This window comes from Dermochelys coriacea, chromosome 2, assembly GCF_009764565.3.
Source record: "Dermochelys coriacea isolate rDerCor1 chromosome 2, rDerCor1.pri.v4, whole genome shotgun sequence".
Lineage (NCBI taxonomy): Eukaryota > Metazoa > Chordata > Testudines > Dermochelyidae > Dermochelys > Dermochelys coriacea.
In genome coordinates, this window is record NC_050069.1 from 198,155,345 (window position 1) to 198,179,922 (window position 24,578).

Consider the following 24,578-nt stretch of genomic DNA (forward strand, 5'->3'; position numbering starts at 1 on the left):
TTCCAAAGAGGATGGAGCTTGGCTGTTCTCAGTGGTGTCAGATGAAAGAACAAGGAGCAATGGTTTCAAGTTGCAGTATGGGAGGTCTAAGTTGGATATTAGGAAATAGTATTTCACTAGGAGGGTGGTGAAGCACTGGAATGGGTTACCTAAGGAGGTGATGGAATCTCCATCCTTAGAGTATTTTAAGGCCTGGCTAGACAAGTGCATCTTGTCCTGGCTGGGATGATTTAGTTGGGGTTGGTCCTGCTTTGAGGAGGGGGTTGGACTAGATGACCTTCTGAGGTCTCTTCCAACCCTAATCTTCTATGATTCTATGAAGCAGAGCTGGGACTGCACAGCCTCCTCTCCCCACAGTGCCAGCAGATCCAGCAAGTCAGGTGTGCTCCAAGCGGGAGAGTGTTTGCTGCGTGGAGCCACCATGTACAGTTGGAGAGATGCGATGTGAGCTCTCCACACTGAGCAAACAGGAAGTGGAATTTCAAAAAATCTCGGGCCTTTAAATGGGGAGGAATAGATGCCATGTACCTGGGTGCAGGACAGTGGAGTTTAAACTGCTGACCAGAGCAGTCAGGATAGGCACACCTTCTGGAGGCCATTTACAGCGACATAACCAAGCGCAGTGTATACACTGACTGTATAAACTTGTCAGTATAACCTTGCTGCAAAAAAGCTCTACGTTTCTCATTGAGGTGATTTTATTTTGTTACCAAAGCAGGGCAGAAGAAGCATTGCAGTTTTGTCGATGACACCTGACTTTCGTTGAGAAAACTGTGTAGTGTAGACAAGGCCTTTGCAAGAGGCGTAGCGCTTAGTTACATCAACGCAGCCTCAGTGTAGACACTGCATTCGACATAAGTAGTCACTGCGTTCTTTACATCGACTGTTGCTGCCTTTCAGAAACCATCCCACAATGCCCAATACTGGCAGTTAAATTGGTGCAGGTGCCCCTGCTGAGGACAGACACTGCTGACACAAGGAGCATAGTGTGGACATGTAAAACCAATTCAATTACTGTGGTGGCTGTATGTCGACGTAACTTAGGTCAACTTCATTTTGTAATGTTGACTTGCCCACAGAGTTTTCCTGCACCTCCTACTAGAATCACCAGATTACACTGTACTGACCACATAGGTGAAGCAGATTACTTTTCCCCCTTTCTTTTGCATGTGTGTGTGTGTGTGTGTGTACAAAGAGCATGAGCAAATATAATGGTGCGGTTTCACAGTGAGGCATGGACAGCGGGTATCAAAGGCTGGGAGAAGCTGAGCTTCCCCAAACAGTCCTGTGTGGCCCTGCCCATGCTCCGCCCCCAGGTCCCCTCCTGCTTCCTGCCACGCTCTTCTTCATCTCTTCTCCCGTGGCTGGGACTGAGGCTCGTGTGGGCCAGACTGTGGCCAGGGACTCCAGTTAGCTGGATCTGGTGCTCACGGCACCCTCCCACCTGGTGCTCCAAGCCTGGGGGCCATGCTGCCCATCCACCCAGCACTCCGGGGCTGGCAGGGGGGCCGTGCCTCCTGCCTGGCACTCCGGGGCTGTGGGAGGGGGACACGCCACCCATCCAGCAGCCTGGCACTCCGGGGCTGGGGGCCACACTGCCCACCCACCCAGTGCTCCGGGGCTAGGGTGGGGGCCACACCATCCGCCCGTCCAGCACTCTGGGGTGGGAGGGGGGGCAGGTGGCCACAGTGGGGAGGCTCTTGCAGGGATAGGGGTGGAAGGGGCGGAGCCTTGGACAGAAGGGATGGGACAGAAGAGCTAGCCTCCCCGAGCCCGCAGTTCACCCACCACCCATGTAGTGAGGCCTGAGACTTTATTGAAGCTTATGGCCAGATGAAGTTTAAAAGAAACAGTCGTAAATTAATACTGCAAGACTTGTTCAGTTTGGGGAACATGAATTCTTGTCTTGAGGGCTGTTGGGAGTTTTCTTTCAAGCTGTTCCAATTCGCTTTTGTGACTTGTCTTCAACCGAACAACATAAAATGAGCTGCATTCGATATTTCCAGGTGCTGGATGCTTCCTTCTACTTGTGCTGACAGAAAAGAGCAAGAATGAAAAGGATTGGTGTAAGGAGCATGGAAAAGGGGGAACAGTAAACTCTACGGCATGTTTGCACCCACCCCCCGCTTTCCTGAGCCTGAAAAGCCTCTCCAAAGGCAAACCAGGGTGGAGACTCTGGTGTGTTTGCAGATGTAGAAAGGAGACAAAGCTGGAGAACAGCTGCTGTCTGTGGCTGGCTTCCCTGGTGGATTTCTGACAGGAAATCTGTGTGGGAGTTAATGCAACTCGTAGAGCAGAATTTCCTCTACACTTTCTGTCCTGTTGCAGGGGGATGGGGAATGCAAACAGTGTGGAGAAAATCCAGTGGAGAAGGTAGGGTCAAGAGATCAAAGTGGCTCTACCTACTGACACCAAGGTTTTTGGATTTACAGCCATGTGTTTTCTAACCAGTGTGAGCATGTGTACACAATGATCAAAGGGAGCCTAGGCTATGACACAACCAGCTAGCATGATTGTAAACATATTAAATTGTGTCTACACTGGAGTTGGGGCGAAGGGGAGTTCCACTTGTGTTAAGCTAACTTTGCTGAAAAAAGTACTTTTTGGTTGTTGTGTAGAGAGGGCCAGCATGACAGTATCACCAAGCTACAACCAATACAGTTGTGTCTGCATAGTATGGTTTTTCTACAACCATCTGTCAGCTGTGTTTGTTTCCTCTCCTCTACCATCCTGCCTCATTGTGTTTGGGTTATTGCATTCTGAGAAAATGTGAGCAGCTATCCCATACCACCTCACCAGAGAAGAGAGTGCCCAAGAACATGCATGCAAAGCTGTACCTGCAGCTTATGATGCAATGGACTCTGAGATGTCCTAACACAGAGAGATCGGAAAGGAGGAAGGCCCGGTTGAACTGATTACAACAAAGGCATAGTTAGTTGGTCATAGATTCATAGATCATAATAGAAAAGGGACCACTGTGATCATCTTTTCTGACCTTCTGTGTAACTCAGGCCATGGGGTAATTTCTATACAAAAAACAGGGTTTCAGCCTGGTTACAGCTGCCTGCAAAGGTGACATATAGTTAGCTGCCACACTTACTAACAAAGTATTTACACACAACATGGCTGACACAAACTAAATTAAGGGTATGTTTCCACTGCCCACGTTACAGTGTGGCCGCAGCAGCGCTGTGACATGGGCAGTGTAGTCACATTTTTACACTCGGGGAGAGATCTCCCAGTGATAAAAAAAAAAAAAAAACACCCCGAACGAGCGGTGGTAGCTTTATTGCCAGGAGATCTATCAGCTTCAGCCAGGTCTGTAATTTTCTATAAATCAAAGAATTGGTTGATGGCTGCCATTAACACCTGCCAGCATAACATCTCCCATCTCAGCTCTGCCCATCCTACCAGTGGAGCTTAAAATGTTGAAATTCAAAATGACTTAGCTTCTAGACAGAAAGAAAGGAAATAAAAAGGGCTTTTGAAAAATGGGTAGGCTAACGCCTGGTATATATTTAAAACTCAGGCTAATACTACACTACAAATTACTTTGGTATAACGCATGTCGCTTAGGGGTGTGAATATTATAAGTTATATCAATCTAAGCATCGGTGTGGACAGCACTATGTTGGTGGGAGAGCTTCTCCTGATGACATAGCTACCGCCTCTCGTGGAGACAGGCGTTAGTAAGCCACAAGGAGAGCTCTTTCCCATCGGCTTAGAGCATTTTCATCAGAAGTGCTCCAATGGTGCGGCTGCACCGTTTCAGCTGCTGTAGTGTAGACGAAGCCTTAGACTGACATAGCTACAGCACTCAGGAGTGGGAAAAACCCGCACTCCTGAGCAACATAGTTTAACCTCTAGTTTAGACACAGCAAGGTCGACAGAAGAATGTTCCCATTGACCTAGCTACTGTCACTCAGGGAGTGATATACTTACAGCAACAGAAAAACCCCTTCCATCCGTACAGCTGTGACAAGTAGGGGTTAGCTATGGCACTGTAGCTATGCTGCAGTAGTCGTCCCTGTATTATAGGTATTGCCTAAGACAGGAGCAGTCACAATGGAAAGGAGGGACACAGAGCCCTTAGCATGTAGTAGAGGGGCAATTGGGGAGGGGGACCCAGAGACTTCATGATACCAGTTAGCAGAGGGCACAGAGAGTACATAAGATTTTACAGGAATCCCCTGGGATGGATATGTGCAATATAATTCATTACAGGGTGGCATGTGAGGTCTCTACTGAGAGCCAGTAGCCCACTGGTCATCATATTCATTGTGAATTGTATGTACAGATCATAACATACATTTAAGGAGTTGGGTGTCTATACTGAAAATTATGCGCATAAGGCAGGTGACCAGCAGGTGACATATCTCAGACAGGTTCTTTTCACCCTGTGGGGGTCACAGACACTTATCTCCCTGTCTGGTCATTGTATATTGTGTGCCTCACAATGTATGCCTATTTGCACACTCAGACAGATGCTGATTAACAGATAGTGAAATCTACAAGAAAAGAGTATACAGGAAAAAAAAAGGAGTACTTGTGGCACCTTAGAGACTAACAAATTTATTTGAGCATAAATTTTCGTGAGCTACAGCTCACTTCATCGGATGCATTTGATGGAAAATACAGAGGGGAGATTTATATACACACACAGAGAACATGAAACAATGGGTTTATCATACACACTGTAAGGAGAGTGACCATATGTAACCATTTGTTTCCAATTCTTTGACTTGCTATCACTTGAATCTCTGTTCTTTGTTAAATAAATTTATATTTGATTTCTCTATAAAAATGTCTAACCGCTGTGGGTTAAGCAGAGCAGTGATCTGAGATGCAACTGGACAGCTGGGGCATACTTTTTCTTTGGAAGCAACGGATCTGTGAATACTGTGAGTGTCCAGGGGACCAGGGGCTGGACACTCCCTGGAGACCCTCAGAGCAAAGGGGTTGGAGGGTGCCAATCACTAACCTGCAGAGTTATGCGGGGCCTGGTTTGGAGGTCAGAGAGAATGGAAAGATGCAGGGAGCCCATGTGTGGGAAACATGCTTGGACTACAGAAGCAATAAAGTGTGTGACCCTCTATTCCTAGAGTACGTGGGCCAAATTCCATTTTTGATGTGACTCCATTAGTGTTAGACCAGGGATTAATTTGACTCACTGTTATTGACCATATTACTGAGTTTATAAAAACTTGTTTTAAAAGCCACCAAAAAAAAAAGTTTAGTCATTGGTTTATTTTCCTGTGAATGATAGTAACAGTTCAGCCTGCAAAAGCTGATGTGATTGTGAACTATTTTTTTCAGCTGTCACAGTTCAAATGCCCTTCGCATTTATGTTCTACACAACATTGCTTTAACAGCTTTAATTCTCTATCATACTTTGTTTATTATTTAGGGTATGTATTTAATCGTCCTCTAACTTGATTTTTTAAGAATGATATTATATTAATGAGACAGTCTCCAAGATTGTTGGCACAAACTTTCTTTTATCTTTTCATATCTGATGTGTATTTGCAAAACCTATATAGTTATATTTCGCAAAAGAAAACAACTATTAAAAACACAAGTATTCTATGAAATGTTCACACTTCAGTGGCTGTATCCCTGTTCTCTCTTGCCTTTTGCTGTTTTTCACTTGTACCTTTGAGGGACTGTCTATATTAATTACACCAATTCACATTTTCCCTAATGAAAACAGGTCAATTCAGGTTTTCAGTATAGAGACCTGGCCCTGGCCAGAGGGTGAACTGAACCCATATGCAGCGAAATGGTTGATCATTACGGAGGCCACAGCAATTTCTGTAAAATTAGAACTCTCTTTAAAAATAAGAAATGTTTAGGTTTCATGTTTGCAAAGAAAGGCTTTAGAATATGGAACAAGTTTAAACTTCTACTGTGCTCTCTGACTGAGCCTTTAATTAGTCAGACAGCTGCATTAAGCTTGATTTGCCACAATGATTGCACAAGGTGCAAGGCAGTAGATAATCAGGCCCAGAGGCTCTGAGAGGTGAATTGCCTTACTGTTTACTCTGAAACCTAATGGTGGCAACTGGCAATCAAACTTCATTAACTTTTTACTGCTGATCATTTTAGCACAAATATCCAGCAACCCTGGAAATTTGAATAGAATTAAAATAGGGTACCATCACTTAATTTGTTCCTGTTTGAGCTCTGTTGGCAGCACCATATACATTTACAGCATTATGGGCCTGATTCTCAAGGATAAGCAAGCAACTGCAAATCTCATTTTAGTCAAGCCCTGAGAAAACAGATATCACATCAAGCATGGCAGTGCTCAAAAAGCACCTGATCCTGCAGTCCTCATGAAGACAAACCGCTCTATGTAATCCAGGGAGGTATTTATTTCTATGCATATCGCTGGGTATACAAGCATCTTACACATTTTAAAAAAATATATACAGAAGGGTCTCTGTGTATCTCTCGCTCCTTTCTCCTATGGGAAAGGATTGTATTGGCTTCAGTGAGAAATTGCATTAACGCGGACACAGATTTCTTGCATGCAAATCCAGAGGCTGAGAAAGAGACAGTGTGATAAATATGCTAAGCATGGAAAAAGTGGTTTATCCTTTGGAGTTACGTTAGAGTGTGTTTAAAAAAGAGAGAAAAAAGATCAAATACAAGTATTACATGTTTATAACATTTAAGCAACAAGAGATAGGAGAACAAAAATGGGAGGCAGCAGAGTTTTTAAATGCCACTGAAAATAACCCATTATAGTTTGGTCTCAGAGTAGCAGCCGTGTTAGTCTGTATTTGCAAAAAGAAAAGGAGTACTTGTGGCACCTTAGAGACTAACAAATTTATTAGAGCATAAGCTTTCGTGAGCTACAGCTCACTTCATCGGATGCATTGAAGTGAGCTGTAGCTCACGAAAGCTTATGCTCTAATAAATTTGTTAGTCTCTAAGGTGCCACAAGTACTCCTATAGTTTGGTCTGTATTTTAAAAGTGGTCACATAGTCCCGGGTTCGGAGGACGAGAGGTTTGATGGGAGGGTCGGGGTAAATTCAAAATAAAAATGTTGGAAAGGTCAGGAAATTGTCATCCTGGTGAGATCCAGTCAGCTGGAATATTGTCTCAAAGGAACTGATGAAAAACCAGCTAAGCCACTTGAACTAGGCTGAACAAAACACTAGGGAATATACTATAGCCAGGCTCTCAACATGGGGGTCACAAACAGCTGTCAAGAAGTGGCAACAATTCCCATATCACTAACTTGGAAGTGGATCTGAGCTTAATTCTGGCTAGATAGAAGGGAGAAGCTGTGCTTGGAAAAGGTTAAAAACGATTGTACTACAGTGACCAATCCTGCACTGGCTGGAGATGGACTAGAAGGCCTCTGCCAACTTCTGTTCTATCCAATCTGGTAACTTCTGTTCTATCCAGCCGCACAGGATAAACCCATTTCTGTTAAAATGATCTGCAGTGAAAGAGATATCAACATGGATATTTAAATTATCCTTTCTTCAGGATTAACTCACCGCTGAGATAAGTTGTGAAGTTCACCTCTCTGAGCACTATTATTTCCAGGCTGATTGTCTATTTACAGAATAAGTACAGTAAAGACCTGATCCAGTGCCCATTGAAGTCAATGGAGATACTGCCATGATCATTGGATCAAGCCCTTTAGGTTACATCTACACTGCAGCTGGGAGTGTGCCCAGGCAGACGGACTTGCACTAGCTTTGCTTGAGCTAGTGCTCCAACAATAGCAGTGTGGACATTGCAGCGTAGGCGGCAGTTCAGGCTAGCTGACCAACTCCAAGCACGTCTGACCCACTGAGTCCACACTGCAGCAGCTAGCCCAAGCTGCCTCCCATATCGCAATGACCATGCTGCTAGTCATAGCGCATTACCTCGAGCTAACCCAGTGCGAGTCTCGCTACCCAGGCTGGGAGGTGTGCTTCCAGCTGCAATATAGACATGCCCTGAAGGGCCTGAAGACTCGTTTTAACTGCAATAGACTTTGATTCAGGCCCTAATTGCACTGCACTGGTTCTTGTCTGGAAGAGTCTATTTGCAACTGGAGACCTTGTCTTCAGTAGGACCTAGGACATTTGTAACTATGTTTCCCACCATAGCTACTCCTAATAGGAGCATTGGTAGAGACAGGGCCTAGTGGCACTTGCATTTTAGGTAAACCCGCTTTGAGCAGGGCTAGATCACACAGTGCTTGTTGCTTCCTGGAGCACTGTCTACAACAGCGCACCCACTGTTGTTTCTTCCATTGGAGCTGATCCATTAATAGTAACAGTGGAAAATTTTAACTCAAATTCCCTAAATATCGCTATAGCCACAAAACTTATTTTCTAATCAATGATTAAATTTTTACAGAAACGGAGGAGGCCACTAAGGAAGTGCAGGGACAGTGATTTGGACCATGACAATTCACTGCAACCCCAGAAAAACCCCAGTTTTTCTTCCAGTTCCTTCCCTCCCTCCTCTAACACTTGCTTTTTTTCTTCTCCTAGCTTTTCAGTGATGCCACTGGAAAATGGAAATGAAGCTATTTTTAAAAGATCACACCAAGGAATGTAGCTTCTTTTTAAAGCATTCTTTGACATCAGTTGACTAACAGCTGTAGAGTAACTCTTCAGGGCACAGACTGTGTTCTCTGTCAAGGGACACTCATCTGCTTTCTCACATGAGTCCTGTCTATTTTGTAACTTTTTTTAAATTGTATTGTTAATTAAAAACACAATGAACACAAATTGAATGAATAAAAAGAACTGTCCATCTCTCCCCTCACTGTATGGTTTTCAAAAAGAGATGAATTACAGACAGGCTATTTAATTAAAAAAAGACATTTCCTTTCTCTTTTCAGTTTAATCCCTAAACATTATGTACAAATATTTTTTTCTTTAGATTGTTTGTCTATGTATTGAATAATGAAATCAAGCAGTTCTTATTTAGGGCCTGATCTAAAGCACATTGAAATCAATGGGATATGGACTAGGCCCTTACAATAGGATTTTTGCCTGAGTAAGGGCTAAAAGATTTTGTCCATATTGTATTGAAGGAGATACAATATTTATGAATGAATATATTTTGTCCATGAACATACATACTTTTCTTGGTTCTCCCCTAACTCTTGTGCAATTGGGAGCTGAGATGTGGATATGCAGTGTGCTTACTAGCTCGTCTTTAATGAAGAGGTATTTCCTCTCGCTCAGCTGTCATTCTTGGCCACATCACAGATTCTTTCAGACAGAAAAATAATTGGCCATTTTATTTGAGCTTAGAAGCAGGAAAGCCATAGGGAATTGTGCAATGTGTATAAATCTGGGACGATTATTATAGTGGCACCCACTAGTATCTCCTCAGACCTAGGGATTCAACTTTCCATTAGCCTCCCGTATCTCCCAGGCCTTGTCACTCAGTTCTAAGCACTTGCATGACGTTTGGCATACATTTTCATGAAATTTAACATACAAGGTCCAAATCCTCAAAGGAAAAACATATCCCTTTCTGAGCTGTTAAACGATGGGACAGACATGCCAGTCTCTCCAACCCCCCAATCTTCTTTAACTGAATTATTTTGGGATATGTGTCCAGACTTTGAATTGGCTTCTTTTGCTGTTTCCTTTAAAGAAGCATTTTGAGACCTATTGGGCTGTTTTACTTAGGAGTGCCTGCACATTGTGTAACAGCCACCTTCATCAAATATCACACAGGGCTATTCAGGATGCAAAAATATTCAGCATGTGTAAAATGCACCCCTTGTTAGCTCCTAAATACCCAAGCACACGTGGATGACCTTGAGGACACGTCTACACTAAAGCTATGGTGATGTAGCTATACTGGCAGTCTCCATAGTGTAGATATACCCAAGGATGGTGGCTCAGGCCAGCCTCCCAGGTACATACCCACGGAGTCTGGGAGGGTTTGTGCTCAGGCAGCTAACCCCAGCTGGCATCCTTGCTACCTCCAGCTACACTGCTATTTTTAGTGCACTAGTTCCAGCAGAGCTAGCACCTGTCTGTCCTCCCAGGCTGGGAAGCATGCTCCCAGCTGAAGTGTAGACATTCCAGAGTGACTGTGCAGCTGTATGACCGGAGCCCAAGTTGGAGATGTATTCTGTTCTGCTCCTTGACCCCCTTCCCCTTTATCCTATCCTCGACTTTATGTGGTCTGGACTTAATATTTTGGAAGCCATACCCTCTACCGGTCCCTTTAGGGGAGCAGTCAATTAAAACTCCATGAATTTAGTTGAATATTCTGGGCCATTTTGATGGGTTTTACAAAGGGAGAGTATGAGATGGATATTTTTAATACCCAAAAAAGTCTAGGTTAAGTTGACACATAAAGGAAAAACCTTGCATTTGTGTATCTTTTTTTGCTTCTTTAGACTGTAAAACAAAGTCTTGAAAGGTTGTTGCTGTCTCTCCCTCACTGTCTTTGTTTTTACATTAGATTACAAATATCAGGTCTTTCTCTATTCTATTATTGCTGGAGGACAGCTGGAAAACTAGTGAGATTATAATGTCTTAAGAGACTGAAACGTGAATAGGCGAGATGGGAAGAAACATTTAATCAGACTATTTACAACCATTTTTGGTGGGTTTTGTTTTGTATTCTCTATATAATTCAGACTCCTTCAGGGGGACAGAGTTCCCCTATTTCCAAGTTAGAAAACAAGCAGAAATAAACTTACTGTGGGGGGAGCAGAGGGACCCTTTCAGACATTCTTTCCATGTGATAGAGGAGTGAAAAATGGCACCAGCATAACAATTGTTCCTTTGTAGGTCACATTTAAAGTGACTACTTTTTTCATAATGTAGCTCACTTCATTGTACTAGGATATTGTACCCTATATACTGCATCTACCTGGGCAAAAATCCGATGTGTATTTCTTCATTGGCAGTCGCAATGACAGAAACTCTAGTATTGACAGGGCTCAGGTGTTTTATCACTGTGTAGCCTAATGTCTGAGGGCTTGTCTACTCTACCAGCCAGATCGATGGGCAACGATAGATCCAGCGGGGGTCAATTTATTGTGTCTGGTTTAGAGGCGATAAATCAACTGCCAATTGCTTTAGCGTCAACTCCAATACTCCACCTCAACGAGAAGTGCAAGGGGAATTGACGGGAGAGCATCTCCCATTGACACACTGCAGTGAAGACACCATGGTAAGTAGATCTAAGTATGTCAACTTCAGTTACGTTATTCACATAGCTGAAATTGCATAACCTAGATCGATCCCCCCCCCATCCCCACCCCCTGTAGTGTAGACCAGCCCTGAGTCCTCTTGGCAGTAGAATTTCCTCCAGATGAATGACGTGTCTGATTTTTGCCAGTATAAATACACCCACCTTGTCTACACTAGGAAGATTAGGACACCTAATTCTCTACTAATGCATTCCCTCTGGTGCTAGCACAGTAGAGTAGATGAGGCTCTTGACAAATATTTTAAAACCTGAGAGCCAAAGTTGGATTCTTAAATCTTTGTCTGGGCACTTATATAGAGCTGACTTGATTCTGAGCCCCCACAAATGCCAGTAAAGTAAATTGGAGCTGCAGGTTCTGTGCACATTTGGAAATCAGGCCTCTTGTACTTAGGTGCCTACATCTGAATTTTGAAGCTTAACTTTATGTAACCAGGTGTTTTAAAAAAAGGGCCCTTGTGTTTTTTCCCAGGCTATCCTCTTTTGCCTGGGTCTTGCAAATACTCACATGAGTAACTTTGGAGTTATGTATATACATAAAACTACTCTGGTGTACAAGTGTCTAAGGAATTTGGTACTTAAAAATGCATTTTTTAAATTAACAAATGAATGGCACCAGGAAAGTACACTACCATGATCATATACAATACAGTAACTTCAAATCTCATGTTTAATCATCCCAACTGTCTGCAAGCAGTCATTTCAAATTGTATAGTTTCAGAGTAGCAGCCATGTTAGTCTGTATTCGCAAAAAGAAAAGGAGTACTTGTGGCACCTTAGAGACTAACAAATTTAGTTGAGCATAAGCTTTCATGAGCTACAGCTCACTTCATCGATAAAGTGAGCTGTAGCTCACGAAAGCTTATGCTCAACTAAATTTGTTAGTCTCTAAGGTGCCACAAGTACTCCGTTTCTTTTTTCAAATTGTATGACCATTTCAAAGTGCTTTTTTATAACAGTCTCCTCTGTGATCTAGCTAAAAGTTTTTATTTGTTTACTTTTTACATGGTTGAACTATTAAGGAATGTATAAAACAGGAGTGAAGTATACAGAATCATTAATATAATCCTTATGTAGTACAGCAATTGAATATAGTTATCTATTAATGGAGATTCTCTATGTCCTAGTAAGGAAGCGAGGGCAGACGATGATAAAATACGAGTAGACTCTGATGAGAAACAGTCAAATAAAAAAGAGTCCCATTCAATATCATATAATAGCAGAGAGCTAAATAGTGGCAAATTTTTTAAGTGCTTATATCCAAATGCTAGATCTAAATAATAAGATGGGTGAACTAGAATGCCTCGTATTAAATGAGAATATTGATACAATAGGCATCACAGAAACTTGGTGGAATGAGGATAGTCAATGGGACACAGTAATACCAGGATACAAGGAATATCAGAAGGACCAAACAGGTCGTGCTGGTGGGGGAGTGGCACTATATGTGAAAGAAAGCACAGACTCAAATGAAGTAAAAATCTTAAATGAACCAAAGTGTACCATAGAATCTCTATGGATAGTAATCCCGTGTTCTAACAATAAGAATATAGCAGTAGGGATATATTACTGACACCTGACCAGGATGGTGATAGTGACTGTGAAATGTTCAGGGAGATGAGAGAGGCTATAAAAATAAAAAACTCAATAATAATGAGGGATTTCAACTATCCCCAGATTGACTGGGTACATATCACCTCAGGACAGGATGCCGAGATAAAGTTTCTTGACACCTTAAATGACTGCTTCTTGGAGAAATTAGTCCTGGAACCCACAAGAGGAGAGCCAATTCTTGATTTAGTCCTAAGTGGAGCACAGAATCTGGCCCAAGAGGTGAATATAGTTGGACCGCTTGGTAATTGTGACCATAATATAATTAAATTTAACATCCCTGTGATGAGGAAAACACCACAGCAGCCAACACAGTAGCATTTAATTTCAGAAAGGGGGACAACACAAAAAAGAAGAAGCTAGTGAAACACAAATTAAAAGGTACAGTGCCAAAAGTGAAAACCCAGCAAGCTGCATGGAAACTTTTTAAAGATAGCATAATAGAGGCTCAACTTAAATGTATACCCCAAATTAAAAAACTATAGTAAGAGAACCAAAAAAGTGCCACCATAGATAAACAGCAAAGTAAAAGATGCAGTGAAAGGAAAAAGGCATCCTTTACAAAATGGAAGTTAAATCCTACTGAGGAAAATAGAAAGGAGCATAAACTCTGGCAAGTGAAGTGTAAAAACATAATTAGGAAGGCCAAAAAATAATCTGAAGAACAGCTAGCCAAAAACACAAAAAGTAATAGCAAACATTTTTTTCAGTACATCAGAAGCAGGAAGCCTGGTAAACAACAGTGGGGCCACTGGCCGATCAAGATGCTGAAGGAGTCCTCAAGGACGATAAGGCCATTGCGGTGAAACTAAATGAATTCTTTGCATCAGTCTTCAGAGCTGAGGATGTGAGGGAAATTCCCAAACCTGAGCCATTCTTTTTATGTGACAAATCCAAGAAACTGTCCCAGATTGAGGTGTCAGTAGAGGTTTTGGAACAAATTGATAAAATAAACAGTAATAAGTCACCAGGACCAGATGGTATTCACCCAAGAGTTCTGCAGGAACTCAAATAGGAAATTGCAGAACTACTAACTATGGTTTGTAACCTATAATTTAAATCAGCTTCTGTACCAAATGACTGGAGGATAGCTAATGTGATGCCAACTTTTAAAAAGGGCTCCAGAGGTGATCCTGGCAATTACGCACCAATAAGCCTAACTTCAGTACAGAGCAATCTGGTTGAAACTATAGTAAAGAACAGAATTGTCAGACACATAGATAAACATAATTTGCTGGGTAAGAGTCAACATGGTTTTTGTAAAGGGAAATCATGCCTCACAATCTACTAGAATTCTTTGAGGGGGTCAACAAGCATGTGGACAAGGGGGATCCAGTGGATAGAGTGTACTTAGATTTTCAGAAAGTCTTTGACAAGATCACTCACCAAAGGCTCTTAAGCAAAGTAAGCTGTCATGGAATAAGCAGAATGGTCCTCTCATAGTTTAAACACAGGAAACAATGGATAGGAATAAATGGTCAGTTTTCAGAATGGAGAGAGGTAAATAGTGGTATCCCCCCAGGGTCTGTATTGGAACCAGTTCTATTCAACATATTCATAAATGATCTGGAAAAAGGGCTAAACAGTGAGGTGGCAAAATGTACAGTTGATATAAAACTACTCAAAATAGTTAAGTCCAAAGCAAAGAGCTACACCGGAGTCTCACAAAACTGGGTGACTGGGCAACAAAATGGCAGATGAAATTCTAGGTTGATAAGTGCAAAGTAATGCACATTGGAAAACATAATCCCAACTATAAATGTAAAATGATGGCATCTAATTTAGCTGTTACCACTCAAGAAAGAGATCTTGGCTCAGTATCTGAAAACATCCACTCAATGTACAGCAGCAGTCAAAAAAGTGAACAGAATGTTGGGCATCATTAAGAAAGGGATAGATAATAAGCAGAAAATATCATATTGGCACTATATAAATCCATGGTACACCCACATCTTGAATACTGTATGCAGATGTGGTCGTCCAATCTCAAAAAAGCTATATTGGAATTGGAAAAGGTCCAGAAAAGGGCAACAAAATGCTTAGGGTATGGAAAGGTTTCCGTATGAGGATGGATTAATAAGACTGGGACCTTTCAGCTTGGAAAAGAGACGACTAAGGGGGGTTATGATAGAGGTCTATAAAATCATGGCTGGTGTGGAGAAAGTAAATAAGAAAGTGTTATTTAGTCCTTCTCATAACACAAGAACTAGGGGCCTATTCAAATGAAATGAATAGGCAGCAGGTTTAAAACAAACAAAAGCACGCAACGCACAGTCAACCTTTGGAACTCTTTGCCAGAGGATGTTGTGAAGGCCAGGACTATAACAGGGTTCAAAAAAGAACCAGATAAATTCATGGAGAATAGGTCCATCAGTGGTCCAGGATGGGAAGGGATGATGTCCCTAGTCTCTGTTTGCCAGAAGCTGGGAATGGACGACAGGGGATGGATCACTTGATTATTATGTTATGTTCGTTCCCTCTGGGAATTGGCATTGGCCACTGTTAGAAGACAGGATACTGGGCTAGATGGACTTTTGGTCTGACCCAGTATGGCCATTCTTATGTACAAATTCTGATAGAGGCTAATCATTGAGGGCCTGGTCCAAAGTCCATTGAAGTTAATGGAAAGCTTTTCTGGACACACTAGCATTGACTTTTCATCAGGTCAATAGGAATCTTTCCAGTAATGTCTTTATGCTTTTAGCTAGTATCAATAAACATTGTAAATAGATGTTAAAGGTTTGTTTGTTTGGCTTTCTCATTTTCTTCCGCATGATCTCTTTCAGTAGCTAATAAGCATTTTTATTAATTTGCATAATATCTCATTTAAAAGACAGAGAACAAATGCACTGTTCAGCTGCTATGAACTACAAATTCCTGATCTGTGCCCATTTAGTCTGCACACTGGAAATATTCTGTGTGCATCTACTGGATTGTAAACAATGGGGAAACCTACAGAAGAGGAATCACCTGCCTCCTCAATGTGTCATGCAGATCAGAAAGTTCCATCCTTCAAATAAATTTGTTAGTCTCTAAGGTGCCACAAGTACTCCTTTTCTTTTGCGAATACAGACTGACAGGGCTGCTACTCTGAAACCCATCCTTCAATGTGGAACCCACTCAGATCTCTGAAGTTTAACAAAGAGCTCCCGATTATCAGCTGATTTACAAGACATGCACTTGCCTGAGGCTAACAGGAACGCCTCACTCAGCTCCCCCTTCTCCTTAACACTGATCACAATACAGCCCCCAAGTAAAGTGATGGTCCCTAATTCATGTCATCCCTGAGAAATAAATATGTGTCTGTGAGTGAATCTGGCAGATCATGAACTAGCTTCCGATATTTAACTATTTAAATTGTTTTCAGTGTTATTCCGCTCAGTCCTTACAAGCATATTGTTTCTCGCGCATACACACTGCCTGGGAATAAGAGGCTTCAAAGAGGCTCCCTGCGTGATGTGAAATTGGCAGCAGATTATTGTCAGTCCTCCAGGGCGAATGTTATAAGAGCCCCCCAGAGTGATTCTACAACGTCATGCACGCCCAGGGAGATGAAGTGTATGTCTGAGCACGTCCTGAACGGTATGTAAAATGTGCTTCCCTAAAGTCTCTCTATGTGCCCGCTGCATCCATACCTTGAGAGAGAGCTAGCTCAAGGGGCGAGCCCTAGGCACCCCGTAGCAAGGCGCTCTGCACATAAACGGGTCCAAGCCAGAGCTCCGTGCGCTAGATACCCAGGGGACGGCAGCCAGTAGGTGCGCACGGGCTGTGGGGCGCAAGGTGGGCGCGCTCAGCCAGGGGCTATGGCCAGGGGGGCGGCTGTGGGCGCCGCCCCGCGCTCCGCGCTCGCTTGTAAGACTCCGTGGGAAGCAGGGACAGGATCGGGCCCTGGCTCCGGAGACTTGGACACGTGCGCGGCTCAGCCGAGGGCGGCCAAGGGGCCTGTCAGCTCCTCGGCCGCTGGGGGGGGCGGGGCTGCGCACGCAGCGAGCGAGGCTGGGGCGGGGCGGCGCACGCAGCGAGCGAGGCTGGGGCGGGGCGGGGCGGGGCGGCGCACGCAGCGAGCGAGGCTGGGGCGGGGCGCGGCGGGGCGGCGCACGCAGCGAGCGAGGCTGGGGCGGGGCGCGGCGGCCGGGCTGCGCGGGGACTCGCTCCTCGGCCGCTCCCCGTAGGCCGCGCTGGGTGGCTGGAGCCCCAAGCCAGCTGCGGGGCCCCTGGGTCGGACGCCCGCGCCCAGCCCATTGGAGCCGCTGGGTGTGAGCGGGGGCGGGCTCGTGCCCCTCCCTCGCGGCCGGCCGGCTCCCCGCGCAGGGCTGCCCCCCGCTTCCCACCCCCTGCCTGCCACTGGACGGTCATTGCTGCCAAGGGATTCCCCAGGCCCCCCGCCTCTCCCGCTAGCCAGGCGCCTTGCGGGTATCAGACCCTCAGAGCGGCCGCAGGGGCTCAGACCGAAGGGCCGTCCAGCCCAGTAGCCTGTCCGCCGCCAGGCGCCCCAGAGGGAGTGAACAGAACAGGGTCAGCATCGCGTGAGCCAGCCCCTGTCGCCCAGTCCCAGCTTCTGGCAAACAGAGGCTAGGGCCACCATCCCTGCCCATCCTGCCGAATAGCCACTGACGGATCTATCCTCCAGGCATTTAGCCGGTTCTTTTTTGAACCGCTATAGCCGCGGCCTTCTCAGCATCCTCTGGCAAAGAGTTCCACAGGTTGCCTGTGCCTTGTGTGGGGGGAAAACAAAAAAACAAAAACAAAAAAACTTCCCTTTGTTTTAAACCTGCTGCCTATTCATTTCATTTGGTGAGCCCTCGTTCTTGTGTGATGAGAAGGGGTAAATAACACTGCCTTGTTTTCTTTCTCCACACCTATCATGATTTTATAGTCCTCTGTCATAAGCCCCCTTAGTCATCTCTTTTCCAAAAGTCCCAGTCTTATTCATTCTTATTAGTCTATCCTCATATGGAAACCATTCCATACCCTAAGCATTTTGTTGCCCTTTTCTGAACCTTTTCCAATTCCAGTATATCTTTTCTGAGATGGGACGATTACATCTGCACACTCTTCAAGATGTGGGTGTACCATGGATTTACATAGCGGCATATCATATTTTCTGTCTTATTACCTATCCTTTTCTTAATGATTCCCAGCATTTGTTCACTTTTTTGACTGCCGCTGCACATTGAGTGGATGTTTTCAGAGAACTAGCCACACTGACTCCAAGATCTCTTTCTTGAGTGATAACTATTTTAGACCCCATCATTTGATATGTATAGTTGGGATTATCTTTTCCAATCTGCATTACTTTGCATTTATCAACATTGAATTTCATCTTCCATTTTGTTGCCCAGTCACCTAGTTTTGAGAGATCCATTTGTAGCTCTTCACAGTCTGCCTAGGACTTAACGATCTTGAGTAGTTTTGTATCATCTGCAAATTTTGCCACCTCACTGTTTACCCCCTTTTCCAGATCATTTATGAATATGTTGAATAGGACTGGTCCCAGTACAGACCCCTGTGGGAAACCACTATTTACCTCTCTTCATTCTGAAAACTAACCATTTGTTCCTAACCTTTGTTTTCTATATTTTAAGCAGTTTCTGATCCCTGAGCAAACCTTCCTTCTTATCCCATGACAGCTTACTTTGCTTAAGAGCCTTTGGTGAGGGACCTTGTCAAAGATTTCTGAAAATCTAAGTACAGTCTATCCACTGGATCCCCCTTGTCCACATGCTTGTTGACCCCTCAAAGAATTCTAGTAGATTGGTGAGGCATGATTTCCCTTTACAAAAACCATGTTGACTCTTCCCCAGCAAATAGCGTTCAACTATGTGTCTGACAATTCTGTTCTTTACTATAGTTTCAACCAGTTCACCTGGTACTGAAGTCAGTGAATTGATCCCCACTTACAGCTGTAAGCATCATTTTGATTGTCCCCCCAATAATCTGTAGTCAGCTGAGGTGCCTGCAGAGGTCTAAGACAGAACAAATCATTAAAGATGAAATCCTGACCCCACTTAAGTCGATGGTAAACTCCCATTGATTTTAATGAGGCTGGATTTCACCCTAAGCAGGGCCATCCCTACCCATACGCAAAGTGCGCAGCTGCGTAGGGTACCAGGAAATTTGGGGCACCACATTTCCTGGTGCCCTGCATAGCTGCGTGCTGCTCCAGCCCCTGCCCCGCCTCTTCCCAATAGCCCCCGCCCCTGCTCTGCCCCAGCCCTGCCTCCACTCCAGCCCTTCCCCAAAGCCCCTGCCTTGCTCCGCCCTGCCCTTTCCCACCCCTGCTCCCCTGAGGACTCCAGCAAGACCAGGCGGCGGGAAGTGCAGCGACCAGGCCCCAGTCGTGCCGCTGGTGAGTGCTGGGGGGCGGTTCCCCCCTGCTACTCAAGCCAGCCCCCGCCTCGAGGAGGCCTGCCCCCCCACATGGGGGGGCTGCGTAGGGCCCCAGAATAGCTAGGGATGGCCCTGACCCTAAGTGTTTTCTCTGGGGGTTTTCCACCAGCCTTTTTCTTCCTTCACACTGCCCACCTTCATGATCATCTAATGTAGACCTGCCACGGGTCTTATAATCAGGGGGGCTTCTACCTTTCTCCACGCAGGTCTAGACCAAATGGTGAAAATGCTGGCACCTTTTCTACCTTAGCCCATTGCTACCACTGGGGGCAGTAATGTAGGAAGTGCAAAAGGAAGGGCTAATGTGAACAAGGACCAAGATGCAGTGAGGCTGACCCATCTCTATTATTTGCAAGTGCTCCTGTAGTATGTACCTAGCTTTGGTTCTAATTTCTCCATATTTTTGTAGTTGACTTAGTCTTTATTGCTTCAGTTAAGTAATATCTGGGTACTCACTAAACCTTCTTGTGTGATGGTTGTCATAAGTGGTACTGGGTGAACAGTTACTGCTTCTGATATTACCATATCCCACTGTTAATTATTTTTTTCAACCCACAGAGTTAATTGTTTTCCTACTGTAAGCCTCAGCTTGAGTCCACCTGGAGCAAAAATATCAAAAATGTAATATTTCTCTACTAACATGTTGTCAGCAGGAAATATTTGATAGCTCTGACATGAACTCCAGTTATGCAAGCAGCTCAGCGTGGGTTTTATCAGGGCCATCACAATGAAAGTTTACTTTTTAAAGTGCTAGGAGAAAAAACAAAACGTTTACAGAATTTAAACTGACAACTGCAGTAAGCAGATGGAATAAAGTCAATGATAGAAAGACAGAACAGCGGAGCTATTTCTGTTATCACAATCCAAGCATATTATAGTGAGCTTGTCAAAATTGTCTTGAAATCAAACAGAGTACTTCAAAGTGTATCCTTCTAATGGCACTGTATTCACAACAGGGATTTGTTTTAGCTATCAGTGATTATTTGATAGAACAATATTTCCTTTTATAGTGAGACTGAGAATTTCAAAAAATCTATGTAGTAGGTAAGTTTGCCTTAAAAAAAGGTTCTCCAAGTTATCTAGGCTCTCTTAATTACAGGTTATTGGAGGAAAAAAGCAAGTACTTGACGGAATACTATTTTGGGAACTCACAATAGGTGTATAATATAAAATATGAGATGTTATATTATTTGTGGTTGAGGTTTGTTCTGTGGATATTCAATCCTTACTCCAGTCTTTCTGCACCCTTCCTTTCAACTTATAATATTCCTTTTGGAGAAAAGAGAGCCACCAAACTGCTAATTCAACTTAAATCTGTTGTTATTCCTGTCCCAATCCTCCCTGAACCTCCCCGATGCTTGTTGAAACTATACTGGTGTCCAACTTGCAAAACCTTACGTCTTCTGCCAGTGCAATGCTTCTTGTCTGTTTTTATAGCCCAAGGTGTGCTCATTAAATTTGCCTTGCCTATACAGATGGAACCAAACTACAACTTTATCTACATTAACCAAAAAGAAAAGGAGTACTTGTGGCACCTTAGAGACTAACAAATTTATTAGAGCATAAGCTTTCGTGAGCTACAGCTCACTTCATCGGAAATGCATCCGATGAAGTGAGCTGTAGCTCACGAAAGCTTATGCTCTAATAAATGTGTTAGTCTCTAAGGTGCCACAAGTACTCCTTTTCTTTTTGCGAATACAGACTAACACGGCTGCTACTCTGAAACCTACATTAACCAAAGTATCCATTGCTGACAATACAGTAGATTCAGCTGAACCTAGTTTTCTCTCTAGCTAACCCCCACTTATGCCGAGCATGGTTTATCCTTCTCCATTGCTTATACCCAGAACTTCCCAGAGTGGGATGTGGGATCAGACTCTGATTAGCAAAGATCATCAAAGAAATCCATAGTTTCTAGCTGCTGTTTTCCATGTAACCTTGTAGGTGTGGGGAGAAGGAAAAGTGAATGGTTGCAATTATTTTAAAGTTGTTGAGAAGATTATTTTATTTTTCAGACACTGAGCACTACTCTACAATAGATTCCAGCTCTTGATTCCTTAATTTTTGCCTGTTTGGTCTTTTCATTTGAGTTATTCCTGGTAGTGACTGATTTTTCCCATCTGTTGCTTTCTTTTTGCTTTCTTTTTTCTCCCATCTTTCTTTTTAGTGTATGGTTTAGTTTAATGTTTATGCCCTGCCTTCCACCATTTAAAATGTTCATGTTCTAACCTCTGATTTAAAGGACTAAATGGCCTATTCATCCTATTCACATTTTCCATAGCTCTGGGTCCAATTTTATCTTTCAGTAATTATTATAAAAAGGTAAATGTGATGATAGCCTACTGAATGTTAAAGACAAAAGAACTTCAGTTTGTAGGAGTATTGTTTGCTTCTCTTTAAAAATAAGTATACCCTAGTTCTGATAAAGTCCAGCTTCACCTTTTAGCCCTATAGGAATGCAGATTTTAAACTGCTACATATGGCAGCTTTTAAAAAATGTACATTTCAAATGCTCATTGAATATATCATTGTTTAATCTGACAGATTGGCAGTCTTGATTACCATATAACACCACTTTGTACTTCTTTCTCTCTGGGGATCTCAAAGCACTTTACCAACACCTAGAGGAAGTAGGTGAATATTATCATCCTCATTTGACAGATGAGAAAATGAAAGCAGAGAGAGGTATGCAGCCAACTTTCAAAAATAGCCATTCAATTTCAGTGCCCAACCTGAAACAACTGGGCCTGATTTTCAGAGGTGTTGAGAGCCCACTGCTTCCTCAACTGCTGCACAGGGCAAGCTGTAGGTGCTCATTAATTTTAAAAATGAGGACCAAGCTATCTGAAGCTGGGCATATGTAAACGGAAGCATCCAAAATCATAGCCACTTTTGAAAATCTTGGGCTTAGTCACTTAGAAAATGTCACACAGAAAGTTTAAATATAAAAAAAAATAGGACCTAGAACTCCTGACCTGAAGTCCCCATGCATGAACCACAAGAGCATCTCTACCTCCTTTGTTTGACCAGGTTATTTTTATTTGTATGTATTAAAAAGGACAAACTAGGTGAATAGAACACCTATGACTTCCCATTTCAAATATGTAGTATATATAAAAGCCTCCCAGCCTTTGAGATAGCATCTGTGCCAACCAGGCAGCAGGAGGTTAAAAGGGAGAGGCCAAGATACATTTAAACAAAAATAAATCCAAAGATAATTAGTCAAAGCTACAGATAATTTGCATGTATGTGGCTATTCATATTTATCTAGGGTCAAAGAGAAGCCATGATTACCTGTAAATCTTGAGATGTTTCAGCAGGTCTTCAGAAAATGAACGAAGTGTCTGACCAACATAGAAAGTGATTGGATAACATTCTGTTAGTATGGATGAAAGTAAAAGTTTTCTTAAACTATTGATCTGGATCCATTGGGACGTGCATGAGAGAGAATCATGGAAGCTAGATATGGAAAAGACCTACTGGATCATAAGGTCTTTTCTTTAGGAGATCCGGTTCAGCAAAGCACTTAAGTATGTGCTAAAGGGCTTTGTTGAACTGGGAGCCGTATTTTGATATACAGATCTCATATGAAAGAGGTAACAGTTATTCCATTTAATCTTATCCAGAAGGCAACAAGTGTAATGTACATTAATGATACCTTACTGTAAATAAAACCGCATAAACAGGGTCTCCTTGAATAAATATTGCTTTTGATTCAGTGACACTCAGATATTTGAATTAAGTCGAACAATTCATCATTCTATGAAACCCTCTGAAACATCAGATTTCCCCCCCACACACATTTATTTTGTGGTTTGGGGATTATTTTAGTAGTTGTACTTATTTGAGACTCTTTCTTTCTGGAAAGTCTGTAATTTTATCTGAAGAGTACAGTGATCCAGTTACAATCCCATATGCGTTATCCAATACGCGACTAAAACATGGCTCAAGCTTGCAGTGTAGCTAGGACTGAACTGCTACAGTCCTAAATCCATCATTCAAGAACATGGTTCATTCCAGTGTACAATAGAAGGCTTAACTTTGCTTTTACTGTCTCTGAGAATTACTGTCTTGTAACTGGATTCCCCTGTAAAATAGATTTTTTACAGTCTAGTTGGAATTAGAAAGTCTAGAAACAAATTGTTTTGTGTTAGTAAAGAGTTACAGAATAGATAACTCTTAATTTAGAGTGGGGCAAATTATTTTTTCAGACATAGGGACTGTCTGTCGGTTTCCCGTGCAAAGAACAAACAAGTGTAAAAATATGTGTGTGTGCTCAAACCATCATATGGCCAGATTTCATCAGTGTGTTTTGGGGGGAGGGAAATAAAATGTTAGTATATCCTTTATGCAAACAGAGTCAAATCCTGCAGCTCTTACTCTGTCCAAAATCACATAGATTGCAATGGAAATTTTGTCTGAGTAAGCACAGAATTTGACCCATAATGAATAAGCAAGTCCCTAGCTCTCTGCTTCTTATTTCCCAAATAGCCATATACTGTCCGTAGGTGTAGATACAACCTCCTCGGACTGCTGTGGGAGTTCCGTGTCTGGATCGAGGCCAGCATATGTTTCTCTAAAGGTGATCTGGAATCTTAAAAGAATACTGAAAATGTAAAAAGAAAAGGAGTACTTGTGGCACCTTAGAGACTAACACATTTATTAGAGCATAAGCTTTCGTGAGCTACAGCTCACTTCATTGGATGCATCGTGTAGCTCACGAAAGCTTATGCTCAAATAAATGTGTTAGTCTCTAAGGTGCCACAAGTACTCCTTTTCTTTTTGCGAATACAGACTAACACGGCTGCTACTCTGAAACCTGAAAATGTAAAGAATCTGATTAAAATCTTAAATCGTTAGCAGAATCCATGTGTAATTTTCATTACAAATATATTTGAAAATAAACTGAAAATCTTTACCTGTCACGGGTTTGTGTCTTCTCTAAAGACAAATCCCTAAGGGGATATGGAGTTGGAGTTGTTCCTGATTAGCTGATCCCGATGAACTCCACGTGTGATGTGGACAGGCTATATTCTGGAATAACAGTGCCTTGTTCTTGCTTTTAGTTTAACTCACTTTGAAAGTTAATCAGATACTATTATTCGGAAACAACTCCATGTGCAGACAAGCCCTTTCAGGATCCTACTGAAACTAATTGGAGGCTCCAGATGAAATCAGTGGGAACTTTGCAACTAGTTCGTAAAGCAGTACAAGGAGCTAAGCCTGTCCAGGTGGGATGTTCTCCGATTTTGTAGGCGAACTAAGGTCTCGGTAGATAGGTACAGGAGGACACACTCTGCGACTCTTTGGATGACAACGTGTACTTGTTATAGAGTCTTTTCATGATTTAGCATTTTAAATACTTTTTAGAATTAAACTC

The 24,578-nt window shown here is 42.9% G+C and overlaps 1 long non-coding RNA gene across 1 annotated transcript; it reads right to left on the reverse strand.

Annotated features, from left to right (window-relative positions):
* Positions 1-1,729: 1,729 nt before the first annotated feature.
* Positions 1,730-24,467, reverse strand: LOC119852267. The gene is made up of 3 exons (XR_005291580.2): positions 24,118-24,467; positions 22,493-22,542; positions 1,730-2,032 (listed from the first exon to the last, which is right to left on the reverse strand). It is a non-coding gene; the product is annotated as an uncharacterized LOC119852267 (long non-coding RNA).
* Between the last annotated feature and the right edge of the window lie 111 nt (positions 24,468-24,578).